The sequence below is a fragment of the Corvus brachyrhynchos genome, unplaced genomic scaffold (assembly GCF_000691975.1).
Source record: "Corvus brachyrhynchos isolate BGI_N302 unplaced genomic scaffold, ASM69197v1 scaffold633, whole genome shotgun sequence".
NCBI lineage: Eukaryota > Metazoa > Chordata > Aves > Passeriformes > Corvidae > Corvus > Corvus brachyrhynchos.
The window spans coordinates 2,890,555-2,915,757 of NW_008237435.1; the positions used below are offsets into that span (position 1 = coordinate 2,890,555).

Consider the following 25,203-nt stretch of genomic DNA (forward strand, 5'->3'; position numbering starts at 1 on the left):
CTAGAAGGAAATAAAGTAAAGAAAACTGTCAAAATACAGGCTTGATAGGGAAGACAAGGCTGCAATGTTTGTATTGGATACTGGCTGGTAGCATGTAAGTGCCCCTGAAGATACTCCAATTTGTCTTGAGAAACAGACAAAAATAGGAGGAATTCTAAAAAAGACCTTTTTGAAGTTACATGGGGAAGGAAACTGAAATTTTTTTTTGGCAGTGTTAAGAAATCAAGACGGTACTACAAAATGCTTTTTTCCTAGCCAAATAAACAAGTGCTGATCTAACTTCTATGTGGGAATTTTAGGGTAAATTTCTTTTATAGAAGATACCTAGGATAACCAAATTGTAGTCAGTAAATAAATGAAACCAGAGAAATCCAAAGAAACTATTTTTTCCCCACAGGAGCAGAAATTCATAGTTTACAATCACCTTTTAAGGGATAAAACCTGAAAACTTGTTTCTATGCAGCTAGTATTATAACATGCAGTTCAGGAACTTATTGGCATGGAGAATTATTTACTCATGAAACTTGAATTACACTGGTAGGGCACTGCAAAGAAAGGCTACAGTGCCACTTTGTGTGGTGTGGCATAAAAAACTATGAGGATTTTATTCTAGATCTCTTAAGAGAGTATCTTTCAGTGACTTAGATGAAAAGGAAAAGGCATAACAGTATCTTTTGGAACTCTGTAGTTTCGTTACTCATTTTGATACAGAACTGTTCAAGATTTTTCAGGGCATTGACTGAAAGCACTTAGTTTGGAACACAAAAAAAGACAGCCAGTACTCAAAAAAGAAGATTTGCCACTTGGTTCTCATGTCCACATTTTCACTCGGTTCACTTAAAATGCCATTTTGTGTTTGGCCAATAAAAATCTGTCCAAGCCATGTACTTCATTTATGAAACAGAGCACTGAGTGTCCACATGAATACTCCATTATAAGTTTTAAATATATATGAACTTATTCATATTTAATATTCTTCAAATGTGGCTTCCACATATCCTTGCACAGGGAATCTGGCTTACATGAACACACTTCCTGTTTGTAAATCTGACATCAAATGTGGGGATAGTAAGTAATGATACTGGACATATGTCCGTCTCCAGTACCATGTGCTATGCAATGCCCCACATCAGTAATTCATGACCAAGAGGTAACAAAAGGCAAACAACTTTGTCTTTTCTGCACTATGGCATTAGTGTTTTCTTTTGAGATAACATTGAGGCATCATATTATCAAAGTCATAGGTAAAGGCCCACTGTCCTAGTGGCCTTTCCTTTGAAAAAAAAGTGGATCAGACAATAAATGAAACAGTGGTAATAATAACAATAACTAGTAATAATGTGGACTGTAATTGTGGAGCTTAGGAATCTCGGAATCATTAGGGTTAGAAGGGAACTCTGGAGATCATCTAGTCCAAACCTCCTGCCATGGCAGCACAGCCCTCAGGTGTATCAGTCACTACCCCCAGTTTTGTCTCATCAGCGAACATGAGAATGAGAATTCTGGTTTCTGTTCCCCAGATATTAGTAATACATATGCCCAGTGAATTGAGAATGTAAGGTATCATAGGGTTCCTAAATCAATAAACTTCTAATGCAGCACCTATTTGCGTTGTGTTCCTCCTTACTATCCAGTATCCTACAGATTTTATCTCTGTAGTTAGATTTCCCTGCCCCCATAAATTGACAGAGTTGTATATAATTAAGACACAGTCCACAAACAAATGTTTTGCAACTTAGAACATTTTTAGACTCTATGACAAGTGCAAGGAACTTGCACAAAAATACATCAAATGCATGGAAAAGAACTAGAAGGCAAGTGTTTCCTTTATGTGTCATTTCCTTTATGCAAAAAAAAATCTCAGATAATTTTTTCTTATAGGCTTCTCTGATAAATAAACGGATAAAACCTGTCAAAGAAACAAGTCCTCGGATATCAATCACTACAAGAAAATGAGCTTTCTTTCTTCATCTCAAGCAGAAGAGCATCTTCCTATGTATCTTACCTCTGACCTGCTGACTCGACAGTTTTGGCTTTAATGAGCTTTTCTTACAGGACTATGATCCCAGTCTTCTCTGCTCCCTTAAAATCAGACTGTCAAAAGAAAAAGACAAAGGCAAAGGACAAGTAGAAAAAGTCTCTTAATTCAGAGTTGGGATTCTGCTGTTGTCAGTGTTTTGTAATTTCCAATATGACCTTGGGGGTTGGTCACATTGCTGGGCACCTGCTCAGCATAATTTCAAAAACCTGCCAGTCTGCCTGTAGTGCCAGAAATCACTGTCAGTAACATCATGTAAATTGGAGATGTCTTCATCCACCCATGACCCTACAAATGCCAGATTCAGGGTTTACGCCTACCATTTTAAGTTCTATGCTTTAAATTGAAATGTGTCCACCTGGCAATGTTGCAGTATTTGAGAATATTTTGCATACACAGAAACTCCAGGGTGCAGGAGGTGAAAGGGGTTTTCTCAGAGCCACACAAATACAGCTTCTGTGAATCTTTCATGCTTGTGTCAAAGGGTGGATGGACCTCTCGAAATCTCACGTGGTCTATGCTGTGAATCATAAAAAGTGTGTGGTTTGAGACACAACAAAATTAGCACTTCATAAGATCAGTAATTACATGAAGATTGTGCAGACAGATTGAAACTACATAATAAAAGGTCAGGGAAGCGAGGTGTTCATCTGCACCCAGCAACCTAGTAGTTCAGAGGTCTTAAATCTCTCCCTTAAACCATATTGCCTTGATGACTAGAGGGTTGTAACACCCTACAACAATAACAACTCTCACTTTCACGAATACAGTGAAGCACTTCAGTGGCAAAAGCTGTTGACAGATGACTGTTTTAAGTTTAGTAATGTTAAAGCTCTTCTCACATCTTACTCTTCTATCTCGTATTTAAAGGCAAACACTGCATCTCAGACTACCAGGCACGACCGCGTAAATCTGCAGGTCAGTTTCCTGTGGGAATATTGAGCCTGCAGCCATGGGAAACACATTTACAGTACAGCAGAAGTCAGGAAAAAGCAAGATTTACCACTTCTTCTTAAAGGTTAATCCCCTAATCTAGGTTGTAAAGTACAGGATTTACAGTGAACACAAAGAATGTAGTTCCTATCTGGGTCTAATCTAATCATTATCTATTGGATTTCCAACACATTTAACTAATCAATCAGATATCTTCTCCCCTTTCAAATGAAATCTGTGTATTCTAATGATGTATCCTCAGTGCCTCGGGCTATATTAATTTAAAGTAACTATAATTTAAAGTAATTGCAGGTAGGGAGAATCATAACCTTATATTACGTTTTTACATTGTAATTTTGCAAACAGTTACCGACAGGAAAGGAAAAAGCTTGCAGTGACTTGAAAGTATAAAGCAGGTTTGCTAACCCACTTTTATAACTTTTTACAGGTTAAGGGATATTCTTAGTAGGTAGAAGTTCCCAACACTTCATCTGTTAGGGTGAAACAGCAAACTCCAGTACCATTTTAAAAATACACAACTGTAGGAGAAATGATCTGCCTTTGAGAAAAGAAAGATATGTATTTGATTGTAATGCTGCTGTTATAGCTGAACAAAACATTAAAATTAAAATGAATGGTTTTATATTAACTTCAAATCTGTGGAAATTTCAAAAGAAAATTCCCACATATTTTTCAGTAAGAAGAATGTGCATTGCTAAGCTACAAACTTCTAATAATATACAGTTACCTAAATTTATTTCTCACCATCTGATTTACTTTGTTTTAGAATTTCATATTTCAGCACAGGCAAGAAATGCACTTGTCATACAAAAGAGCCTGGTATAATTGAGCCAGATGACGTGCCCCACAAGTAAAATCAGCCATTCATGAAAGCTGGTCACCAGAGGCCATTTCAAACAATGCACATTTCAAAGTAATCTAAAGTAATCCCTTTTTTCTACTGATTTGGTTTCCAGGCAGTCTTAAGCACATGTGTGCAGCAAACAGGAGGCTTATTAAAACCTGATGTTATATTGGAGGTTATAATGCCATTGCCTTGTGATTGAATTCCATGTCTGTTAGTCTTCAAAGAGAGGGAAAAAAAAAAATTAAATTTATATGCTTATTACACATGAGTGTCATGATACGTGCAGTTTATTAGCACTTGCTAAATAATTAAGACTGAGAGATAATTAGATGTGCACTAGGCTCCAAGCAGGCTTCTGATATCAGATTGTTTTTATCTTTAAAGGAGGTGGCTTTCCATCTAGAAGGTAATATAATTACTAAAAGACTCCAAGTATTTTTCAAATATAATGATTAAATTCTGTGTATGAGGGAATCTCAGGTAATTTTAAAATTGCATTTTAAACTGACAAATTTTTGCTATACTCTCGCTCACTTCAGCAGTGTGGGGCACTGTGAAAATATACCACACAATAACACAGCGACAGTTCAGTGATTCAGAAAGTAATCTTACATTGGGAGATCATATCACAGAGGTGAATAACAGGAGCACAGTTTGCACATTTCTTTAAATTCCTGTTTAAGTTCACTGGCTTTAGAAACTGTGCAAGACCATAGCTTTCCACATCTCCTCTGGACAGAAAACTCGTAATTTAAAAACTTTCTAGGTATGTTTACTCAAATGTCTGTTATCACAGGAGGGGTTAGGGTAGGTTGTGCCATCACAGGGGTGTGTGGTCTTGAGTTGAGCCTAATGCATGGCTGCTCTGGCCACTCTCTTGCTGACTGCCCAGAGGAAGCAACAGGAGCTCTCGGGGACCAGAGGAGTTCATGTAAGGACTGAAGGGGGAGGAACTGCCAGTACAAATCTACACAAGTGTGTGTATGTAAACAGACAACATCACCTGTGTTTCTAGGAGGGGAGCTCAAATGTACTTTCAGTTGTATTGTCAAAGGATGGACTACTCAGAAACATCATAGGACTTTAGATAGGTGCCATCTCCTGGAGAGCCAGGAGAGTCAGGCAGTTCTTCTAAGTGCTTTTGGAAAACTCACTCTATTATACTACAGTGCAGTAAGTAAATTTATTTGTAGCATCAGCACTTTGTGTGCTTACGGGCAGTGAACATGCTCATGTGCGCCTAGGTCCACTACAGATTGCATGTGGTGCCTGTTGTCTTTGTCTTTCACTTTCAGGTCTGGACTCCTAGCCTAATAATTTTTTTTAATATAATACCATTATATTCTAGTGAGTTTTACTTTCATTCAGTTCAAATTGAATTTAGTAGGACTACTAAGATATGCACCAATGCATCAGGTCCTGAGTTCTGTTTTTAAAGCAAGATCTCTTTTACTATGCTACTTCTTTTTGTCAAGCAGTTTTTCCAGTCCTCGCACAGTATAAATTCTGCCTTCTCCGATATACATGTAAAAGCTTCTCAACCAAGAAATGTATTTTCAAATAAAGTCCTCCCTGACAAACCTGTACTATAGAGAAACCAGCCTACTATTAATAGTAAACAGACAGACCAAACCAACCAATCTGTTCAAAAAAAAAAAGATGCTTCATATCCTTTTCCATAAAGACTAGTCAGCAAGGACAATACACTGACTTGAGGCACTGCTGAGAACAACACCACCCTGCCATCAACCCTTACTTTTGATCTCCTTTGTAATCAGGAAGTCCCTGGTGTTCACCAAGCTCCATTACCTGGTGGGGGACAAGGCAGAACCCCAGCTACTAAGAACATGGGGGAATTGTGTCTGCTATCACAGTAACCCTTCCAGTCCTCTCGCCTCCCCTCACCTCGCTGTGCCACAGTCCCCCCTGAAGAACACACCTGTGTACGCTCAGGGGGGATTTGCAGAGTGACTGTGACTAATCCACCATGGGGAAACTCAGAAAGTCATCTCCACATCACCCTGTCCTATCAGGTGAAAATGGTTTTGTACAGGAATGGCAGCAAATATGAGCAAGGAGTACAGCTAATGGATTTTACTGCCAAATCACGTGCCTAAGACTTACTTAACCTCTGATATAAGTTCTGCTGTGCAAATGAAGTAAGTACTCTTGTACTCAACAGGACTGCTCAGCTCCTTAAAACAACTTCCTGCAGGCTCTTCAATACATTCCCGGTGCAACAATGTTTTAAGATATTTGGTACCTTTATTTCAGAAAACATCTAAGCACCTAATGGTACATGAAGAAAGGCCAAAATGTACAAAGCATCTGAATACTGGCTTTCATCTGAAAACTCCTATCAAAAAAGCCTGAAATTAGAGTCACATTTGCCTGTTCAAGGACAGAATATACCATATACAGCTTATTTGTCTGAGGAATACCAATTCTTCCAGCCTGAATTCTGAAAATCCATTCTCAAAGGGCTGTTTGAAAATAATCTTCAGTCTGAGATCTAAAAGACTGAAGAATGACTTGCAGAAATTATTCTGTGAACAACTTTATCTCAGAAAACATTTTGAAGGGACAGCACATATAAATGCACCTTCATTTACCTAGTGAAAATGCCTGCAGAAACACTTTCTTCATCTTTCAAGTACACATACAGGTATTTCAATTTCACAGTACTGGCTTCTGTAGATGAGAGAGCAGTTTTAAAGCATGGAAGATGAGGCTGAATACATTGAGACAAACATTTTTTTGTTTCCAATGCACTTCTTACTAAGCAAAGTTTATATTTAGCAATTAAGAGACATGATTTTATACCATCTTTATTTTTTATACATGTAGATATCTATATATCTTCATATATATTTAATTGGAAGCCTGCTCATGAGCCAAGATTCTACTCAGGTGCTTGATACAGCACGTACTGAATTATTTTTTCTAGGAGTGGTGGAGCAGGCAGTCAACCTTATGTTGCAACACTGGACTGTGCATTATGCACAGAGAAGGGAAGACAGGAACGGAAACTGGTAATCATTAGGTAGAAGCTTCTGAATAATGCAGCATGAATCAGGAATGGCAAGGACTAGGATGTATAGGAAATCATTCCCAGAAAATTGAGAGGAGATAGAAAGGTGAAGAACGGGACTGTAGTGTTTTTCTTCATTTTGTGTAAGAAGGAATTTGGGAGGCATCTCATTTTACAGTGATTATTGTGGGGAAACCATCAATGCTTGCTTTACTGGACGGTTGGGGTTTTTTTTCCCTAAATGTAGATGAGCTGTTCTTATATGAAAGGTGTCTCATAAACCGTGTCAATGACCTAATTCAGGAATGCTTAGACCAATACATAGAGAATCCACTTCTCTGTCCTTAGCAGGCTCAGCTGTGAGGTCAGACCAGGCTGCTCAGGGCTTTACCAAGTCAGGTTTGAAAACCCCAAGGGTGGACACTGCCCAAATGCTCTGGGGCCCTCTTCCACTGCTTGACTGTTCTGAGGGTGAAATTTGTTTTTCTTTATACCCAGTCTAAATGTCTTACATTTCAAGTTATGCCCATTGCCTCCTGCCTTGTTCTCCCGCCATACATGACTGTCAAGAATGAGGCTCTGTCTAATCAGTGACCTCTCTCTAGGCACTGTGGGGCTTCTGTTGGACCCCCCAAAACTTCTCATTTCTCCAGGCTGAACAACTCTTCTCCTATAACTTCTTCACATGGGACAAGGACTCCAGCCCCCAAGCATCTTCATGGCCATCTGCCAAACACACTCCAGTTTATTGATGTCTTTCTCATATCGGCAACCTAGAGGTGGACATACAATTTTAGATAATCCTAGCATTTAGTATATAGTAGCATCATGGAGCAACATCTGTGTCTGTCATTGCCCACAAGTCTGAGACCCTTTCTATTGACTTTCTGTTCCACTTATTTCATCACTGTACACAGTTTGTAAGAAATTACAATTAAGAAATTTGTTCCCCTATTTAAAATTCTTAAATGCAAAAGCTAAATTTTGTTTCTCAGTCAAAGAAACTAGCCAAAATTTCAGATTTTACACTTGTCCTTTGAAATGGGGAGAGGTCTTCCAATTATTTCAGTGGTCATTTGTTCAACAGAAATGAAAGCTGATTTAAAACCATTTTCTGGTTTTTTCTCTCTTCTTAATAAAAAAGTTAAAGCAGTTAGGACTTGCAAAAAAAGTACAACTTTATGTATTGAGAAAAGAGAGATTTGAAATACTCAAGCCCCGCGTAAATGCAAAGAGCACAGCTGGAATGAAACAAATGATTTTACTGGTTTCTGATGAGCTGGGTGGTGTAAATGTTTCACACTAACCACACTGCATGCTCATAATATAGGAGCTAATTCATCTGCCATGAATACATTCCTGTGTATGTTGTCCTTTAAAATAAACAAGCAAAAATGAGTAATTTATTGAGTTAAACGAATAGTTTTCCAGAGGGACCCCTTGTGTCCCATATGACTGATTTTAAAGTCTAAATGAAGGCAGCTTAAATGCTACATCCTCTGTCTCACTATGTGAAACAGTTACTGCTTTAAAATATGGAATTTCAATTTTTAACACTGTCAACAAGTTCCAATTGTTCCTTAAAATATCATTTGGGCTGCTTATTCATTTCTTAGAAGACTGCAAAACTCTAAACACAGGGCTGCAGATGGTGAATCATGATAATTTTCCAAAGTCTCTATTGCATTGCATTTGCAAAATGTATTTATTTCTAGATTTAATGTAAGAAATTTTGATGGAAAATTTTTAATTACAATAAAGCAGTTTTATAGGAAAAGTCTCCTAGAAAAGAAGTCAAATCATAACCAGCTCTGCATGCATTAAATTTTACAAATCCTTTTTGTATTTTGATATCTTAAAATTTATCAAAAAATATATTATTCTTCAGACACCATTATGATCTGTTAACCACATAATGATTAATGTGTTTCCCGGAGTTTTTCTACTCTACAAATGAAGTTATTGCATTTGTTCTCATAGAATCTTCCCAAAAGTACAGGTTGCTCATGGAGGCAACCTCTGACCATAAGGTCTAAGTAGATAATCTGACACTGAGGGTCACAGGTTTCTTAGATTAACACAGACTCCAAACAACTTCCCTCCAAAATTAAAGGTGCTTTCCGTGGCTTACAGTGAAGAGCAAACAACGCCTCTCGGACAAAAGTTTCAGAAAAAGTATACAAGGAGGCCATGGCATAATCCCCACTGTTTTCTGCACAAACATTTTCCTTTGTGGCAGAAAAATTCAGCACTGACATTAACACAGAAAAATTTCCGGACTGAAAATGCTCTGTAATCGTGTTCAGTGTCCTGATGCGTATCTGGAGACTGTAATTTGCACATAAAAAAAAGCACTGACACTGTTTGGGAAAACCACTTACTGTGGTGGTGATGGGATGCAGACAGGCACTGCAAAGGACTTCACAGAAAGGAGGATGTCCTGATAATACAACATCTTCATATGTTTGTTCTTTTATTCAAGTTTATAATGTGTTTTTATAAAATTCTTGGCTCTCCATAGCATCTCCTTTAAAAGCAGGGTGGTTTTGAACAGACAACACACCTTAAATCCCCTGCCAACTTTCAGGATGTGGATGACAGCACCCACATAGCACAGAGCATAACCCACCACTTGGTCCCCTGCTTGCATTACCCCACCTTCTTGTTTTTCCATTTTATTGAAAGCTCCTAGAAACTTATCTTTTCCCCAGACTGGTATAATATGGTCAGATTATAGATATGTTTCAATTTGGTAAAAAATATACCAAACATTTCAGGGTATGAAGAAGGAGAAAGAATCTGAAATGAAAAATGCATTGTGCTAAAGTATCATATGGCACCAGCTTATGTTTCCATTATCTCCTACATTTAAAAAGCTCTGTTGACCTCTGTCAGAGGCATTTATGTTAACATTGCAATGATTTGTTAAACTCTTGCACATTTCTTCACATGATTTTCTTTACCAAAACTAGGCCTTTATTACAATATTGAGTTACATATTCCATTTTTCACGAGTAGAGCTGGGAAAGAGATACGACAAAATGTCTGAGCGTTGGCATCTGTTTCCTACACCTGTTAATGTAATTTTTATGTATCTGCAAATGAAATCCTCCTGTGTTTCCAGTAACACCTATGAGCACATTTTCAGGACACTGAGTTTGCCCTGTGGGCGATGGCTTGGAGCAGGCAGGATCTGGCAGCCTGTCCCATCCTAGCCCACAGCCAGCAGCAGGGCATGGGGAGGGCACAGGGGCAGCCCCAGCTCCGTGGGGATGAGGACACGTACAGGCCAGGCTGGGAAATGCCTGGCAGTGCTGAAATGGAGCCCTATACTGTGGGCAGATGTGGGGAGCCCTGGAGGGCTGAAAGGGGGTCCTAGGCCATAGGCAGAGAGGTGAAGGCCTTGGGGGGTGGGCAGGGGCAGGGAGAGCCAGTGGTGCTTCATGGCTGTGGCACACACAGACAGCAACAGGATCAGTTGTAAGTGACTGAACAAGGATCTATCTGGCTGAATGAGAATCAAAACCATTGTCTGTAACTGCGGGAAAGTTGCCCTAAAAGTTGTAGTGGGCAAGTACATTTGATCAGGAAATTGTGACAGTTAAAACCGTAAAATTAGCTAGTGTGTGTACAACGGTGTAAACAACAACAACCAAGACCTGCGATACAGTAAAATGTCACAAATCACCTTTACCAGCATGATAAAGAGGAGCCTATTTATTACAAATTATCCTGTCTTCTATGGTCTAACATTCAGTTCAGCAACTATGCAAAATATATATCCATTGTTAACAGTTGAATGATAGAGGTTTTAGCTTACAGGTGAGGACACAGTGGGAAGGCAATTTTAGGAAGCAAATAACCGTAACCAAATAGCAAAGAGCTATTGCTAATACATTCTCTTTTTAGTGTGAAATTGCTTAAAACCAAGGCAGCTGATTGACTGGTGTGAATCAGATGGATCTCCTAGACAGCATGATGAATGTCATAAGTTAGCATCTAATACCTGCCTAAGGCTTGAAAAACTACTCCTCATGCCATCTGTTATGGAAATATCCTGTTGAATAGGACTTTTGGACAAATTTTTAATCTGTCATTCTCTGTTTGTAAATGATATATGGAATACAACACTTCCACTATTTTTTCATGTTTTCTTGCATAACGTCTTTCATCCAAGTTCCCTGATTCACCATGCAAAGTACTAGCTAATTGATTATCTCTGGTATCAATGAAATATCACTGAAACTAAAACAAAGAAGGATCAGCTTGACTACTTTGACTCCAGACTAAGCTTTCTGCTTACTCCCAAATGTGAGACTCAGATGGAAAACCTTAACTTTTCAATCTGAAAATAAATTTCAATACAATTTCATGCTATGGAATGAAAAAAAAAAAACAAAACCCAAACAAAAACCCACTGAAAGTCTTTTGTTTCCATTGCAGTGTGAAATGAAAAAACCTGAATCCTTGAAAGCTAAACTGTCATACTCTGGCCATCTCTACCCTTAATGAAAGGCATAGTGCAGATCATACATCCCTATAATATTAAATTACAGGAGTCATCAGTACAAGGCCTTTCTTAAAACCCAGTGATATTATGAGTGAGGATGTTATACCAGACAGAACCAAAACCAACACCATTCATTAATCTATTATGGATGATGACACGTCAAGCTAGACTGGACCATGAACTTGGATCCTTGATGATGATTCAGGTAAGACTCCTTGAAGATGTGTTCTTGAACTCCCATTCATCAACCTTTCATTTGAGCTAATACTGTCTTACACTTAATTCATCTCTTTACTTGTAAAATGATCACACACCATTGGGAAATTATTAAGAGAAATGATAAACTGACAATGCCATATTTGAGTCAATGTTCAAAGTAAAACCGTAATTTCACTTACTGCTCTATTCTGCGGTAATATGAGACAGAGTGTGTGTCCTGGTTTCTTCTGGGATAGAGTTAAATTTTCTTCCTAGTAGCTGGTATAGTGTTATGTTTTGGGATTAGTACCAGAGCAAAGTCAAGAGCACACTGCATGTTTTGAGTTATTGCTAAGCAATGTTTACACTAAGTCAAGGGCTTTTCAGCTTCTCATGCTGAAGACAGTGAGAAGGTTGGAGGGGCACAAGAAGTTGGGAGGGGACACAGCCTGGAAAGCTGACCCCAACTGATCAAAGGGATGTTCCATAACATATGGCATCATGCTCAGTATATATGGGGGGAAGCTGGCTGGAAGTGGCTGCTTTGGAACTGGCTGGATATCGGTCATCAAGCGGTAAGCAACTGCATTGTCCATCACTTGTTTTGCGTATTCTACTAGTATGAGTGTTAGTAGTATTATTATCCTCCTTTACAGACTCATTAGCTCTCTTTATCTCAAACTACAGGTTTTCTCCCTTTTACTGTTTTTATTCTCTCCCCCATTCTGATGGGTGGGAGCGAGCGAGCAGCTCCATGGGGCTTATGTAACTGGCAGGAGTCAAACCATGACACTGTATTTCTTCAGTAATGTAAGGTGTGCATTACCTTAGGAGCTAAGTAAGGCAACTTGAAAAGATTTACTGATATTTACCTATTTACTAATACAAAATTTTCAGACAAGTTTATTTTACAATCTTTGTCTGTGTTATGGTTCTCTGCCATATATAAATATGCAGCCAACAGACCTACATTTAAAGTCTCAACACTCTCTTTGAAGACAAAGGGAATTTAAATTGCATGATCTACAGGGCATTCAGTAGGGCATTCAGACTTTAGAAATGACAATAACAGTGAAGACCAAAATATGCTTGCTTCTATGTTGTGGGCTATCTTGGTAAATGCAGCATGTTAACTGAGCATGACACCTGTTGCAGCAAATGCAGCACATCTTGGACAACTGTAAGTTAGCACAGTTATGCCAGATGAATTTGATGATCCCATAGCCAGGTTATTGGTATTACTTAGCTACTTTGTTCACAGGTCCCTATGCTACGTGCTGCCACAGAGAAAAGTCCTCACAACACGCTTGTGCCTTAAGGAGAAACATTTGCTGGCATTTGAACAGTAGTCACCATCTGCTGGGTTTTTGGTTCATTACTGGCACAGACACAGGTAAGATGTCCTCTTCCATTCCACCACTGTGTTTGAGCCTGTCTAACAATGTCTAACTGACATCTGAACCTAGTTTTTCTCAAGCACCTTTCCCCTGCCCTGGAGGAGGAAAGGAGCTTAAAATAGAGGCAAGGTTCCTTACCAAAAAGAAAGACGCATCTCAGATGGGATGAACCAGGAATGGCTATTCTAGAGAAAATGTTTGCTAAGTATCATTTTTCTGTACATGTAACACACCAAAACTTCAGTAAAAGGAAACTTTTGTGGTCAAGTAATCAAAGTTTTTTCCCCTTCCACAGCCAACTATTACTGATGTTGTCATCTGTGCTGACAGTGAAGTGTCTCCCTCTCAGTTTGGGAATTATTTTGTCTTGAACTAACCAGTGATTATGATTCTTCTTACTTTTCTTAATTCTTTTTGTTAAACAGCCTTCTAAGAAATTACATTGACAGCTGAAGATGGTATACACGCATTAGTAAACATGCAGCCTTCTTTATTTACGAAGGTTTCCTGAATTCTGCAATTTTCCTCTGATGCTAGGTGGTTATGTATTCAGTGAATAATTCCTGCCTTTTCCATTCCCCCAAGAAAATCACATAACGTAAGCACATCAAAGCCATTGTCGATAAGGAATTAGCAAGGGATCACCCTGTGGAGGGTCTCTCAGTCTATGAATACTACTAATAAGGTAATAAGTATGAGAGTTTCCTCAATATGTAATTGCTTACTCTTCATCTCAGCAGGTTTTTCTTTACCTAATCATCAGCAAAATAACCCATGTAAATCACAGAATAGTCTAGTTGTTTGATCAGTCCCTTTCTTTGTGTTAGCCCTTTGATATTTAACCTCCCATTTCAGCCAGCTTTACAAGGATGTTTTCCAGAGAAACAGTATGTCTCATTTGATGCTATATTAATCATTTGGAGAGAAGGTGCATGTTGCTAGGCTGGCAGTAAGTGTATGCATATGAAAGCAGGGCCAGTTGTGAGTCACAATGAGTTTCTTCTGCAACAGACCAAGAGCCCTTCATCTTTATTGACCTAGGGAGCAGGTCAGATATGACGGCTGCTGTAACAAAGACATTTCTTCAAGGCAAAAATGCCTTTGCAGTCACACCAGCTAATCAGTCTGAAAATCTCAATTTTATTTGTCTTTAGAATACTTCAAGATAACAGCACAATATGACCGAGATGCTAGAGGAAAGGCTAATACTCAATCTTTTCCAGGCCATGACAGACATGCAAATTAACATCTGACTGGAGATCATAAGCCTTTTGGCAAACTCCAAGTAACTTTTCACCTACTACCTAAAGCAAGCTCCAGAAGAAAGTAACTTCACCAGATAAATAAAAGTTTGTCTCTATTACAAAAAGAAAACAACCCCCCCCCGTGGTAAGCAATGGGATATGGTGTCTCATTTTTCTCTAAAAACATTTTTCTTTTCCCCCAGCTTGTGAGAGAGCAAGCAAACTGCATGCTGACTATAGCACATTTACCTGTTATTTTCTATGATCAAGTGAATTGTGTGCATGTGGATGCTGAAAAGTAGTAACTTAGGATCCACTTGGATTCAGGCAAAGGACCAAAACTTTCATGTGAACCACAACAAAAGAAGAATACTACTTCCACCACATTCCTATCCTGGGGCACTTTCTCCAGCCTTACCTGAAGAAGTAAACTTCTAAGGTCACCATAATGGAAAATCAATACGCTGACACTTACGTATGTGTCACACTGGAGGCAAAAAACTTAATACTTCAAAAAATTGAAATTTAATTTCATAGGACAATTTTAAAAGAAGAAAAATCTAAGATAATGAATGATCTCTTCAACAACAGAATAAGCTCGTACCCACAGAGATACATGACACTGTAAAACTACTCAGAGATTAAGGTTTGTAAGTTGTCTGGCAAATATTCTAGGGATCTTGTTTTCTATCCTGCTTCATGGGATGAAAAGGAGCGTTTAACTGCTTGGCTCCTGCTGGTTTTGAATGAAAATCCAATGCTTCATTAATATTTATCCCTTTTTCTTCTAACATGCTCTCTTTTGGGAGTTTCAGGAAAACCAGCAATTATCACATCAAAGGTCATCAGTCCACCAGGGAAACTTCAATCCTTAACTGGTGGAGAATTGCTGCAGCTTTTGCAAACATCTCAGATCAGGCGAGCAAGTGTTTTCCCTCCTCCCTTCCCTCCTGTGACTCTTGTTGGTTTTATTTTAATCAGCTTAGAAGACCTCCTTAGTTTTCCTTGATGCCATACACTATCTTAGACATCAAAAAGATTTTTATACTGCTGTTATATTTATACAGAGGGAATAAAAGAATAACAATGATTTAACCGTGCTGCACAAGAGGTCCAGTCTGAAACAGTCTGAAGGACTCTGCTTAGATTTCCCAAAATATACTTTTGTTAAGGTCTGTTCTGAAATTATTTGCAACACTTTTGTTTACTTCAATAGTAACTGTAGCATTAAAGAAAGGAGATGGTCCATGTGGATGAAAATGACAGAGGTGTTCAATTTACTGCACAGCAGAAATCAGAACCACTGAGAAATGAAGACTCTACTCCAGCCAACAGCAAGTGTTAATAAAAAAGGTTTCAGTCAAATGACCAAGATAAATCAAGAAACTGTTTTCAAAATAACATTCTTTAAAAAAATAATAAATTCTGTGCTCATGTTACTTATCTTTTGGCTTCCTAGCCTCTGTGATTGTGCCTTTTGAAAGTATTTTTGGCAATCCTAGGTACTAAAATGTGTTTATTTCTTTCTTCCAAATGAGAGATAAGTTTTCCTAGAATCATATGATGCCAAAAATTGAGATGTCTGATAAAGGAGAGTGAGCTGGCAGTGCTAGAAATGTGCTTTCTTCAGGACCGAGGAAGACAGATCTGATGACACACAATGGGAAGGGCACCACATTCATCTGTGTTTTCAACCTCACTGGAGAACGGATGACCAAACATTAATTCTTAGTATTACTTTTTTGGACTCTCGTATGTTTGCACAATGAATTGATTTAGGTATGTAGGAATCCTGATGTTAATCAAAACATGACTTCTGTGTCATGTAGCTTGCTAGCTTGGACAGCTTACCTCCACAAAAACAAAGTATCATTCAGTGCTTAAAAAAATAATAAAAATAAATTAAAAAATAATCAATCAACGAAACTGTCAGGGAATACTGCTCCACTTTGTTGGAAGTATCATTTCTTTCTGAATACTGCTTCTGCCTCTGATTCTTTGTACAAATCCTGTAGGCAAGTTGCATTAATCTTTTCTACTTCATATGTGAAGCTGTGCTGGGAATGTGCTTTCAAGATATTGTCAAGCAAATCTGAATACATTTATCCACTTACTGCTTTAATGTAATTAGTTAATTGATTTAAGTTAACAATTTAATCCATGCTCCTCAGTGCCTCCTTTAATGACGGAGAATCGGAGGGAACACTCCTATGTACCAAGCCAAATCAGCTGTATGTTTCTGAAGCATGGTTTTCACTTTGATAGAATTTAAAGGTTTTAAATCCATGTTTCTTTTCTTTACAATAAACTAATTTCACATCTAAGAGAGTGGGAAGCCACAAAAGAAGCCACAGAACATATGAGTCTGAAATTTCAGCCCTTCTCTGTACTGCAGCCATCTTATCGAAATATGAGCTGGTATGTACCTCCTGCATGAGAGAGTTCCCTCTTCATGAAACTGTTTTGGTGAGGATCCTGTCCTTGTACTCATTTTGATAGGTCAGAAGGGGAGTAGTGGGAAACAGGCAGAAGAATTGTTTCTTCTCCCGGACAGAAGAAAGCTGCTGTCTTACTGTGTACTGGCAAGGCTGGGAATAATGGCATTGCTACTACAGCTTTACATCACATAATTGCCTTATGTTCCTTGGACACCTTGCTAATGCAGGGCCTCCTCTAAATAAATGTACTTAAGGTGAATATAGTAATGTGTTTTTACAGTACTTTCATATTACTGCACCTACTCCTTGGATATTCAAGGGTTCAGCGTGGTTGGCCTAGCAAAGTAAACTCAAGAATTAGCTAGGAGCATTTTTTTGTGTATAAAATGGACTTTGTTAAAAAGTGACATGAAATGTTAAACAGTTGGATTGTTCAAATATCTAAAGTGACTAAACATTTGAACTTGACTTCAGAACATGAATATTTTCACAGCAAAATATAGTGTGTTGAGGAATTTTGCCTACGGCTATGGTATAAATGAACTAAATCATCCCCTAAAAAAGAGACATTTCTTTGATCTTCCACTGAGCATGTAAAATAAAGGAATTGGTAGAGGATAGCAAGCAAGCTTTCATTTGAGCAGTGAAATTGTATTGTTTTGTTTTATGAATAGTACATTTGGCCACACTGGTATTATCATTTTCTTAATTCCTAGTTACTGCTCTGTTTTTAGCCCAATAACTTTGGTACAATTCAGACAGATTTGACAAACACAGTAGAAAGAAACTGGAGAAGCGACTGAAAGAGTTTCACTCCAGTAGACCTAAAGTTCACTCATGTGAGCTAAAAGGTAGGAAACCATTGGTGAGAGACAAGGAACACACCACAGGTCTGTCATGTGAAAGCTAAATATGCTGAACTGCCCTTAAGTTAGATCCTTAAAGTTGAAAATGACAGCTGAAACCACAAAGACCTTTTTAAAAAGTTTCTGCTATTAAAACAGTGACATTATTCATCTTGGATAAAAATCCCCTAAAGATATAAAAACCCTTGTCCCATCAATGCTCAGCTGCAGCACTGTGTCATGTGTGACTATGAGTTGTTTAAAAACACACTGAGGCTCTGAAGCTGCTACAGAACATTCAGGTCCAGGAGAGTCACAGGACAGAAAGGATGTGCTAACAAGAGCTGCTCTAGATGGTGTGATAAGAACCGAATTTCACCTACAAAGAAATGGTTCTGAGCATTGTACCCAACAGATTATCTGCTTTCCTGAATTACAGTTCGGCAACATAGACAACTTGAAGACAGATTAGTTTGCTTGTTACATACATACACTAAAAATTTCCTTAGGGAAGCTTTAGGGCAAGATGTGTTTCTATGAAAGAGGCTTTCTTTTTCCAACAGGCTGAGTAAATTCAATTGAAGGATACAGTATCTGGATTACACAGTACGGGTAAATGTTGTACTAAGTACATTGCGTTTTGCATTTTAATTAAGTTACAGTGTGTCTATACACTACCACAATCACTGTGAAATTAAAACTTCATGAGAAATACAGCATTTTCATTTGTTGGCCTCAGGTACTGCACATTGCAAGACTGCTGCTTGTCTAGACGCAAGGCCATGACTAACTGATGATTAATTACCTTAACTTATACTCTCATCAAATTCATTACTTTCCTAAGTAATTTCTTAAATGACTTAGCTCATGTAGGCAAACTTGGGCAATTATTGACATAGTTCAAATAATTAAACACTTGTAGCAGAAAGGCTCAAAGAAATACAATCAAACTGAAGTCTTACCAAATGTGAGGTTTTCTCTGGGGTCACAGGCAACAGATTTTTCTGGCTCCACAGAGCTTTCAGAATCTGTTCCACATGGCGTGTCTTTGGTCCTTGTTTTGATAAGAAAAGATTGAGGGACTTGCCCCGGCAATTAGCAAGGCATGGTTGGAACTACCTGTATTAATGGCAGTTCCCAATGCACTTCACAGACAATACTGACAGTAATTCCCTTCTCAGTTTAAGCAGCGTCTTAATTCTGCCACTGTTTACATTAAATGCTAGGAAGTTTGGATCAAAATCTTGACTACAGTTATGATCTAGAAATACTTTCTGTATGTGATTGTTACCATCTGGGTCAACAGCTTTGTATTTTGTCAAATATCAATCACAACTGGATCAGACTGTACTCCAGTGATAAACAGGACTATCCTAATATAACTCTTACTGATCTTTCAAATTGTGAGGCTAGTTTAATTCATATTTTTAGAAAGTTCTTGATGATAAGTTGCTGTAGAAATCAAAAATATCTGCAGCCCATAGAAACTTTTTCTTCAGCACAATTAAGATATTTTTCTTGTTACATTTTCTTTAGTTATGTCTCAGTCTTGTCCGTGTCTAACAGAATGTTTGAGGTTTCTGGTCACTTATACACAAACTGACATTATAGTTTTAGAATTGCCACTACTTGAATTAGGACTTTTAAATGAAAAATTAAAAATATAGAAATTAATACAGAGTCATAAAGAAGATTACTGAATGATCCAAAATTTTATTGTCCGGAATTCTCTGCTCTTGACAAAATAAAATCAAGAGCCTCTAAGAATAACTTTATTGGAAGTGTCTCCATCAGTCACAGAAACAGCATGCTTTAACTAAGCAACTTTCACAGTCACCATAAACCACTAAGATTTTAATATATCTGAGGCTAGGCTTTCAAGTTTACTCTAGAACATATGTGTCTCACTGTCATATGAAGAAACTACATATGAATGAATGTTAAAAGTGTGGAGAAACCAAAAAATTAGTGCTGGAGTCCTATTTCATGCCAGAAGCTTTCAAGAGCAGTCCAGTCACAGTGTCAGCCTAGGATTGATGCACTGAAGTCTCCTGATGTAAGTACATTTTAAAGATGAATAGACATCTTTAAAATTGATTACTTGTTGACAACCTAAAAACATCTATCCTACTAAAACTAAATAAGCACTAAAGTCCCCTCAATTTCTAGCTATCTAGAACTGACTTTTCTGATTGAACAAAAGTCCTTGCAACTCCTCCTGTCACTTCAAAAAGACGTTAGTTCAAATTTAAAAATTAAAATAAAATAATTTGAAAGACTTAGAAAAAATTTTTTAAAAGGACCAAACTTTTGAAATCTTGTAGCACCGTGCCTCCTCTAATAAACCTCAAACTCCTCTTCTAGAAAAATGGACTGTGGTTCAGAAGCAATTGCTTGACTCCCTCCACCCCTTGTCATCTGTCAGGTGGATTGCCACCAAAGCCAGCTCCACTATAGGTTTGGCAGAGCAACATTGAGCCAAAATTAATAAACCCCAGCTGGATACAGGTCGACACTACCAGTTTGTGTTTCCCAGGGACCTGGTTTACTATGGAGCCAGATAAGATTTATATGGGCTTATTATCTCCAGCTCTGTGTAACACAAAAGCAGCTGTAGTGATTACAGAGTTGAGATGCTCCTGGAAGGACTTTAGAAACATTCATGCAGCTCTCTGCTTCATCTAGTATAAGTGGCATGAATAATCTGCGACACATGGCTAATTAAGTGCTGACTATATCCTGCTTATGAATGGGTGCACAACCAATGTACCTAGCGAGGCAGTGCTGAGATAGAAAAATTTAAGAGCTCTAAGCTGAAAAGAAATTCAATCCCTTCTTTTTCTAGGCTGTCAGCAACTTGTTTTGCACAGAAAAACAAGACTGAATCTTGTTATTTAAGGGAAGGTCAGAGAGTCAGATTCACCTTCACGCATGGGATCAAGCATGAAAATCTATGAATCACTTCAGGTCTGTTTTGACCACTTGTAAGTGCTCCACTGGTTTTGGGCTGAGCCTCTCTCATGGTATGAACATGGCTCTGAGGCCTCCATCATACTTAGTTCTAAACAACTTCTGAGTGTTCTTACTTTATGGTATTAATCATTATTTGGAATTGTTCAAACGCTACAGAACTAGTGCTCTAACTTCTGGTTTTAATATTTCCATTGGAAATGAGTAAGTGTAATTGACTTACGTAATGCTTAATGGGAGTTAGCATTACTAAATGCTTACTGACCACCCTGAATATCGTAAACATGAAAAAATAATCTAGAGTTACTTGCCTCACAAATACAGCATATCTATCCCTCCTGTGACAGGTAAATAAAAGTAAGGTAACCATACACTGGATTTGAATAACACCTGAGGGCCACATAACAGAATAGGAATTTATTCATGTTAAAATCACAATAGTTTTAATTCAATCACTGTCTACTTTACACATACATCTGCATCTTCTTAAATGATTTCCCTGGGTGAGATTCACCTCTACACTGCAGACATCAAAATTTAATTCTCAAAATGTTGGTAGGTGTTTAAGGTGACAGTCAGAGAGCAATCTAGCCTGTACAGCTAGGGGAACCTGGAAACTATCTGACTGTCCAGGTGCAGTTCTCCAAGCTCCACTGCCTGTATTGACTCAAATGCTATTGCCTGTAATGGGAGTCCAAATATTCACACCCTAGCACCCACATTTAGGTGCCTTGATCCAGCCCAGTAGATGAAGTAATTGGTGTCATTTTTTGAGCTATTGCCCTACCTTTTTTACTGAAAAGATATTGAAAAGCACAAATTTGAAAGTTTTAGGATATACTCAACCTACTGTGCATACGTGAATTAAAATCTCCCTGATGATGCTCCTTCAAGTTGTATGCAATGGTATAACTATCGTACAAGAACAAAAGTTGCAGAGGAAGAGGGTTAAATAGTGGCACAGTTTCATAAATTTTCATGATTTCTCAGCTTGTGTCAGGGAAGCAGTGATCAACACTGCAAAACAAGGCTAGAAATTACACCTATGTCTTCAACTACATCTACTTACAGGTGCACACACACTTATATGTATTATGTTCCTTTCTTACGCATGCATTTAAAACTTAGTACATTTACTTTCTCATAAATGGGAGAGAAAACATATCAATGTCTCGCAATCCACAGCTGGGTTGAAAAATACAGGCTTGTATTCAGAAGGAAAAATTGCAACCCTGAATTTTATCAATACAAGCAAATAAAATACTGTTGCCTTTGGAAGAGTGACACTGACATAAGACTACACTTGCAGTACTAAAAATATTTATTTACTGCTTTTCCTTATGCTTTAGAGAAGTTGTGCCTGAGTACTCAATGCTACTGTGAGGGAAAGCATGACCAGTTTTGTCCTCTAATATTTTTTTACCTTCTCCTGAAGCCTACTGTATCAATGTACTCAGTGGTGCTCTGTTTCCCTTTCTCTGCTCAACTGAGCTAAGCAGGTTCAGGAAGATGTCTGTATCCCAAATTCTGCTATGAAAAGCTTGGGGGCAAACTAAATTGCATTTTCAGGTTGTATTTAGTCTCATCTTTTTGCTACTTATATTTCTTTTTGCCAGTTTTACACCTTTTTCAACTTTCTACAGAGATAAAAATGCAACTAGGAAGAGAATAAAAAGGAAAAGACTCAGTGAAGTGTTTAAAATTACGGAAACTTCGTTAAGAAAAAATGTGACTAAAGGGAAGAGAGAAAGGGGGCAGTGAAACAAATGGCACAGATGTGAGAAAGGCATGTCCATGTACAAGTCTGTGCTGATTAAGCTAATCAGGTTCAGTTAAACCCTTGTACAGGCACTTCTAGGAACTGTGACATATACAAACAAATTAACAATCTCTGTCAGTACTTGGGTCACTATAGCATGAACCAATGTGCTTTTCAGCAAGTATGCAACAAATCACATCAGTGCCCTTTCAGAGAAACTTAGGGGCTTAACTTCACAAGACCAATTAAAATAATCCATACCTATCGTGCTGCACAGCTTAAGATACCTCAAGTTCTTTGGAGACCTAATGCTGGGCTTCTGGGTCTGCTCAGTTGTCACCCTGTCTGTGTTGCACTAATTGCTTGAGATCCTGCCTTTTAGCTAAAGCTGTTTGGGAGATGCAAAACAGGCATAATTCTCCAAAGCAGTCCAATTTGTCAGGCACACATTATTCATGGAAAATTCATGGGATGCTGGGGATCCCACAGGAACTGGAAGTCTGAATTTCAAGGGATCCTGTTCATGATGATATCTGGAGATCCAGGAGTGTTCCTCAGTCACCAGGCAATGGTGACAAGAGGTTAAATATACCTCTTCTAGGAAAGCTGGTCCAGGCAAGTTCCATATGCTGGAGAGGAGCAGGAGGGGGGCTTAGTTCTGCAGGTCAGATCACTTGGTATGGTGATGGGCTGCTGGCATTCTTGAGATATTTCTGCTTCCTATCAAATGAAAATTTTGGGATAATGTAGAAACAGTCTAAGAGCAAGCTCTGAGACCGAGGACATGACTTCAGGCGCCAAGCATCTGTTTCTCAGAGAAGACTGACTGTATCTGTGTTTGTATAAGAGAGAGCTATCTGGGGTATCCATCCCCTTGTCATCCACTATAAGCTGTTATCATTTCCCCTTGCTTAGATCTCATGCTGGGAGGAAAAAAACCTACCCCACAGATTGAAGGTGTCAGATAATACTTAGCAAATTCTATTCCCAGAGCATTCTAACCTAAACTCCCTTTATTGCCTTTTGCCTTAGAGAACAAACTTTTCTCAAAGCGCTCTTTACCACTCCAGTGCACAGGAGGTCATCTGTATTGTGTGACTGTTTGGGAAATTTCAGGCTCCCATCTGAGTGGCTTAATATATTTTCTGATTGCCTGTTAGAGATGACTCACAACATTGTGTAAATCTGGTATTGTTACATGACTTTGTCACTCAAGAACCCAGGAAGGAGCAAGGAAAGCAGCAGTTCAGCTCTGCTCCTGAGTTTCAGCTGTTTGATCAGGCTTCCCTCCTTAAGAATGGTACTTGCAAAGTTTCACAGAAGCTGTTGTTTTTTGTAACTGCAATTGTAAGTCTAGCTCGACCTACCATACCTAAACATATTTTAAAGGAAATGTTCTTAGGACTAAATATATAAATGATTCTTTCTCTTTCTGATCAAGAAGAAATTTTCTACCTATGTAAAGTCAGCTTCAAAATTGTTTGCTATTTAGCTAACGGCATAAACATTCCTTTGGGAGGTCTGAACTAAATGAAGTCATAGATTTCAGAGCTGGAGGTTTAATAATTCCCTCAGCTGCATGCTCAAAGGCAAAGGGCCCTCTTGGGCAGAGGCTACACTTTGCCAAATTCATTGAATGAAATCTAAAAAGACCCTGATCCACTCAAACACAGAAACAACTTGTCATTACTTGCACTGTCAATACCTGAAAACATGTGACCTTTGCTGCTGGCAAAATAACATCTTATAGCCCAGAGGTACATCAGACGCGCTTAACATAGAGTCAGTCGGACACTAACATTAATCTAGGGCTTGTGGACTTAGGAGAACCACAAATTTTCTTTTATAGCTTGAAGCAGGTCAAACATCTCCCTTAATTGAAACAGTTTTTGAGTTTTCTCTGCAGTTTTAACAGCATATATTATTCTACTGCTCACTAACCCCTTGTTTAGTTTGCTAGGTTCCATAAAATTACACACCACTGAAAAGGCTGCATTTCAGTGATGGGTGAAATGATCTCTCTTGTTTTCTTTATATAGTGAAGTAACAGTGCTACTCGAAAATGTTTTACTTTATTTATGCTTACAGGACACGTCTACAAAAAGAAAAAAAAGTCAGTGAAACATTAGAGCCAGAAATCTCTTAGCCTGTTTTTTAGATAGAAGGTGCACTCATTTCAAGTTTGCACTCTAAGACTGATCTATAGAAGTATTTTGCTGCTATTCAATATACTGATCAAGAATGCACATAAACTATTACCCTACATGAAAATTCAACTTGCAAAGTGATGCTTTATTATTCAGCAATATTTGCTTAGTGAAGAGCAAATTTAGAACCAATCCAAGACCAAAAACTGAAGAGAAGTCCTCCAAAGATAGATGTCGTTTTCAGCTGTTATAATGGTGATAACCTAATGAGTAACTCATATAGGACATCTAAAGTTTGGAGCCAGCAAACTTTTTCTACAGGAATATGTCTAATGTAGCCTATACACCTTTAGTAATAGTGATTTATAAGATAGAAATTATGTTTGTAAACTTGCTTGCAGAAGCTGTATAGCTTTAACAGGGTCGCTGTAACCACCATGAACCACGAAAGGCATGGGATCCTTATGATACTGGCCATACGACAGAGTTGCACATTAATGAATATCCCTGCAAATTTTTCAGAAGTCAGTAGAACAGTAGAGCTGTTCTGCCTTTGATACATTCCTGGAATGAGACAGATCCACTCTGCTCTCTCTCACCACCATTTTTTCCACCTGTAAGTATTGCTGTATTGCCTATTCCAGTTAATATCTATTGAGTTAATAGTTAGGTTTTTGTTAATGTTGTATTTCAGCATCATGCTTCACCTTAACCTCTCTTTATTTTAATCCCAACCTGTGTTGTGTGTGATACAACATTCAGTTTGGAAGAAAAGTCTCAACAGAGATCCAGCAGAAAATTGCCATGCACCTGAGAATCAGACCA

The 25,203-nt window shown here is 38.2% G+C and overlaps 1 protein-coding gene across 10 annotated transcripts in view; it reads right to left on the reverse strand.

Annotated features, from left to right (window-relative positions):
- Positions 1-25,203, reverse strand: part of SULF1 (sulfatase 1) — a 127,991-nt gene that overhangs the window by 69,316 nt on the left and 33,472 nt on the right. For 7 of the 10 annotated variants that reach the window (XM_017731242.1, XM_017731234.1, XM_017731236.1 and 4 more), the window contains one exon: positions 2,006-2,094. The exons of the other annotated variants lie outside the window; for them this stretch is intronic. The gene's annotated coding sequence lies outside the window, so the exon portion shown is untranslated. The remainder of the gene's footprint in view (positions 1-2,005; positions 2,095-25,203) is intronic. 10 annotated transcript variants of the gene reach the window in all.